Below are 5792 nucleotides of genomic sequence, written 5' to 3' on the forward strand. Positions count from 1 at the left end.
ACCCAATTGTATTCATGGAACGGAAAACGGTCAGCCATTCCCACCTAAGTAACCCCTCAGCTACATGGGATACTGCTGCACAGTTTGGAAAGGTAGCTCGGACGTCTAAACAACACTCGAGCAGTGAACAAGGAAGCATTTAGGAGGGTTGGGATTTTAACCTGTGATCTCCACCAGAGTGTGGAGTTATACATGGGTGGTGTCAGGGCCTCCCAGGGGGGAATAGCCAGAGATAATAGTGAGCACCCCGTTCTCTCACAGATTACATTTATCCTTCCCTCCTTGCAAGCCTGTAACCATGCTTCACCTCCCAGAGAGTGAAAGAGTCCCAGTGTCACTCACGGGGATGATATTGTACCGGGATTGGTGAAACGGCACTGCCCTGACAGAATCATAGCACTAATTTGCTTTAGGAACCCCACCAGTATAAAAGGATGGAGATAAGTGGTGGAGACTTGCAGATATAGCCTCCTTCTGGTTGTATTAAAGTGGGTACCATTCTACCATGCCTCTGTGTAGGTATGATTCACAAACCATGTAATAACTTTGTTCCAACCAGTAGCGCGCCCTCCCACCTGGTGGGCTTCACACCATCACTGGAGAGTGTTGTCAGCCATAGAAATGGGAGAGGGTAGATTTTCCCATAAACGCAGTGGCTCAAGAGGCTGAACAGATGAAGAATGCACTACAGGGGGCACAGACTCAGGGGCGTTGAGCTCAATGGGATTTTCTTCAGGAAGTATGTAACAACAAACTCCCAAACAGTTACAGCAATTACCTCCCTTTCCACAGCTAGCCATTCCAGCCTTCAGGTAGGGAATGTACTCAAGATAATAACTGGTGCCACAGGTGCACTGACAGTTACCACCTTGCCAATCAACTATCCTGTTTCTTTTACTCAGAGACCAGGATTTCACTTGCTTTGGGGTGGTGGGTTTCTTACCATATGGATACTGCAGCTGGACCACGTGAATGTCATCTGAGTGCGTTTCTGGGGGATGCTCTTCAGGGTCAAGCCACTCCTTTAGATCTTCAGTAGCAAGTTCATTAATATCTGGGTAATAAGAAGGATAGTAGACACGCCCTACCAAGGAAACACAATAAGGCATTAGTAAGAAGAATACAGTTATAACAGTCCACCACTTCACGGTGCTAGCTGATTCAGACAGGTGATAGAACAGGACTCGTCTTCAGTAGCAGGCTCAATTAGGAATGGCTGAGGCCGCATTTGTCGATAAATCCAATCTGTAGCAACAAGACAACAAGGAGCTTGGTTTCCGTTATATGAATCTGATTAAATACCCACTATGTATTATGCATATCTTTTGCCAATAGTGTCCCCTTCCATTTATCTCCCTTAGGATGCTTCACTACCACCTGATCTCCTGCCTGGAGCTTTCCTGGGTGACCACCCCTAGGTCACTCTACTGCTAGCTCATGAGGACCACCCAATCCAAAGGCCTGTTGCATAGGGCTACCTCCCAGATGGGGTTGGTTATTGGCCCAATTCATAGCTCGATCTAGGTGCAAGTCCCAGTCCTTAAGAGCTGGGCCAGGGACCAACCGCAAGTTGCATTTGAGGATGCCATTGGCTTGCTCTACCAATCAGTTAGGCTGCAGATGGTAAGGGATGTGATACATCTATAACATGCCATGTTTCGCGGTCCAGTCATATACAAGATGATTACAGAAGTAAGGGCCATCATCGCTCTGTAGTTCAATGGTTGGTGGATACATAGCTAGCAGAGTTTCCAGTGCTGCACAAGTGTCCTGGGCTGTAGCTCTCACTGAGGTGCGGGAGAACGTTATTCCTGTGATAACTTCTATAGCTACAAACACGTACTGTCGCTTCCAGGAAGTTCAAGGGAGAGGGCTTATGAAATCGTATTGCCATACTTGCCACGCTACGTTTCCCCGACGTAATGACAACGGGACAGTCAGGGAAGGTTTTAGTCACATCTTTACTTCTCGGCAGGTGACGCATGTGTCAACTATTTCTTGTGCTTCTTTTTTAGTTACATGAATGCCCCAAGACATGGCCAGGCGGGTGGTTTCATCACGCCTGGGGTGCCCATGTTGTCGGTGTAGCCATTCTGCAGCTCGTTCTCCAGGTGTACAGTGGGAGGAGGAATCGAGCAGTGATGGACTAACTGCTTTATTTTCTTCTTTAACATACAAGGTTTCAGCACTCTCTTCCCTTGTTAGCTGATCAACCCACCTATTCCACTTTTCTTCCGGGCCTTCTTTCATTTTATTCCCATGCGCTGCACTAACATGTTGAAAATGTAGAGGAAGCTCATCTTGGGCCAACATCCATAAGGCCTCCCATTCCTCATGGCTCCAAATGTCCTGTCCTCATCTTTTAAAGTTTTCTTTCTTCCATAGGGGTAGCCATTTAGTACATCCTTCCACCACCATCCAGTTGTCACTATAAATATAAATGGTCTTTACACGACGTGGGCCTTCTACTAATTCCCACCCAGCCATGGTGAGCACTACTTTGAGCTCGGCAAACTGTGTGCTTTTTCTGAGGCCTTGTAATACCACTTGCTTGCCGTCTCAAATCCTCAAGGTGGCTGCTCTCCAGGCATGACCTCGAGCAGACCTGTCTGTAAACCAGACTTCGATATCAGCTGAGGCCTCCATTTCAGGTGAGAAAGGAGGTGCTTCCTTGATGGGTGAAGGTTCACTGCAGCTTGTTTGGTCAGGATAAACATTAATTGTACTTCCTGTGACTCTTTCAACTAATGCAGGGCATCCCTTTGGGGTTACTCGTTGGACCTGGATCAAGATGTAATAAATCCACTTTTGGACCATGGTGTCTTGGGCTCTTCCCCCAGGTGCAGCTGGTGATCTGACAGACCCATTCTGAAGATAGGTATCAGTGTAGTTATAACTGTGGGCAATTTCCCCCTTAATGCTTCTGTGACTCCCAGGGGCTGCCGCTGCTGCACACAACATTTGTTCTAAGAGAATATACCTTGCTTCTGCCCCTCTCCAGCCTTGGCTCCAAAATCCAAGGGGCTTTCCTTCTGCTTCTGAGGACTCCTTCTGCCACAGGCTCCAATGTGATCTCCCTTCTGAGACACCTATATGGAGCCAAAGCTCTCCTTCTGGACGTCGTGCTGCTAGGGAGGCATGGACAGTTACTGCTTCTTTAAGGGCCCATAAGGCATACTCATGCTCAGGACCCCATTCCCATTCTCTTCTTACACAGGTTGTACAAGTGACAAGCTAATACACAAACTCAGGAACATGCATACACCAAAAAATGAATGCTCCCAATTGATCCTGCAGTTCTTTTATATCAGTGGGGGTTGGGGTCTCTACTATACTTCGCAATCCTTCAGTTGGTATTGTGGGCCCACCATTCTGCCATTCTATTACTAGAAATTCACACTGGGGCCCTACTTCTTGGACTTTTGGATCAGACAGTGTGACTCTGAAGGTATGCACTTTCTCTTTTAATGATTCAAATGCCTTGGTGGCAGCCTCTTTGTCTTGACTGCCCAACATGATGTCATCTATATACTTCCACATGCATACGTCAGGGTACTTTTCTTGGACCTCATGAACTACGGTAGCTAGAACCCCGTGAGCCAGTGTGGGGTTTTATATCCACCCCTGGGGCAACACAATGTAGGTATAATGCTGCCCTATCCACGTGAAAGCAAATACTGGCCAGTGACTCTCATGGATGAGAATAGCAAAAAACATGTTCTTGATATCAATGGATCCCATCCACGCAGGCCCATAACACTGGATGCTTTCTGTTAAGGCTGGTAGTGACGGGACGGCAGCCATCAAGGGGTCAGTATTAGCATTCAAAGCTCAAAAGTCAATAGGCAGCTGCCACCCTCTATTTGGCTTATGCACTGGCCATACTGGATTGTTATACGGAGAGTGGGTTTGGATAATAGTCCCGTCCTCCAACTGCTGGCTGATAATACAGTGGATAGGTTGGGTGGCCTCGGGGGGAGTTCAATACTGGGGCCGGTGCACTCCCTTCATGGGAGGCAGGGTTAATGGGATCATGCTACATCTAGTTACAGCCACTATAGCCATTTCTTCTGGTTCCCGGTGAGGCACTGCCCACCCAAACTGTCATTTGTCTTGCTCAAGGGCAAACTGCTGTCCTCTTAGTACATTAAGTCCTAGTAATCTTGATCCCCCTTTAAGTATTACTGCTGCTGTTACCTTAGAGCCATTAGGTAGCGTGAAGGTCGCTCAGACCAGATGTCCTGGTCGTCTAGTGCCTCCAACCCCAATTACTTGATAAGGGGTTCCTTTCTCCCCCTTCCAGTCTGTGGAATCTAAAATGTGAAACTGGGCACCCATGTCTAATAGCATATCAACTGACTTCTCACTTTTGCCTAATTGAATCTGTGTGGGTATCTGAACCAAGGGGCTAATATTAACTTTAGATACTGGTCCCCAGCCCATGACTGCCTGCATTGTGACCCCTTTCTTTGGGGGTCAGGCCAGCCAGGCTCCCTAGACCACGTGATCGGTGGGGGGCGGGGGGGGTAAAGTCTGGCGGCCTTGCATGTGCTTGGGAAAATGTCAACAGTTCTGCCATCAGGGCAGAGAATCCCTCCGGTGACTCTGCCAGTGGCGAAGAAGGCTCCATTTTTGGGCTTGCCCCTTCGCAAAACATTGGTGGGCAGTCCATCAATTTGCACCTTATTGAAACTGGCAGCTAACAAGTCTTTCCACATTCTTGCTTGTGGAGTCTTGGGCCGGCCTTTCCCGGCTTTTCCCAACAATTCAGGGTGGTCAGGGGGTTTGTCTTTTGCTGAGGCCACCGCCATGGCCTTGGTGGTTTTCATTGGTTTGGCAAGCCCTGGCTTCTGCAAAATGGGTAAAAGCTGCACTAATCACCGGATCGCATTTCTTACCGTGTGATTCACTGCCTCTGGCTCCAAGGCCAACAGGGCTGAGGTGCACTCTGTTGGTGCTCATCGGCAAAACCTCCTCCACAACGGTGCTGTCATGACTTCTGCATCTGGCGTGCGAATCCAAACTGTTGCACAAATGATTTCAGTTAGTGCTAACTGCTACAAGCAACAGACAGCCTCCTCTAAATTGGCCCATGCCCAAGGGACAGGGTTAAGCTCTTCCATATTACCAGAACTGGCCGCAGTTGCCTGCAGTGCAGCAGAAAACAAAGTAACATTTTCATCACCTCGTGCAAACTGATTCAACTGGAGCTTGGGGAAAGGAGAAATGCAAAGTGCTGCACTTAGGGAGGAAAAATGGCAGCACACCTACTGCCTAGGAAATGACCTGCTGGGTGGCACGGAAGTGGGAAGGGATCTTGGAGTCCTAGTGGACTCCAAGATGAACATGAGTCGGCAGTGTGACGAAGCCATCAGAAAAGCTAATGGCACTTTATCGTGCATCAGCAGATGCATGATGAACAGATCCAAGGAGGTGATACTTTCCCTCTATCGGGCACTGGTCAGACCGCAGTTGGAATACTGCATGCAATTTTGGGTGCCGCACTTTAAGAGGGATGCGGATAACCTGGAGAGGGTCCAGAGAAGGGCCACTTGTATGGTTAAGGGCTTGCAGATCAAGCCCTATGAGGAGAGACTGGGGCACCTGAACCTCTTCACCCTCCTCAAGAGAGGGTTGAAAGGCGACCTTGTGGCTGCCTATAAGTTCATCACAGGGGCACAGAAGGGAATTGGTGAGTATTTATTCACCAAGGCGCCCCCGGGGGTTACAAGAAATAATGGCCACAAGCTAGCAGAGAGCAGATTTAGACTGGACATTAGGAAGAACTTCTT

Source organism: Alligator sinensis, unplaced genomic scaffold (genome assembly GCF_000455745.1).
Source record: "Alligator sinensis unplaced genomic scaffold, ASM45574v1 scaffold96_1, whole genome shotgun sequence".
NCBI classification, from domain to species: Eukaryota; Metazoa; Chordata; order Crocodylia; family Alligatoridae; genus Alligator; species Alligator sinensis.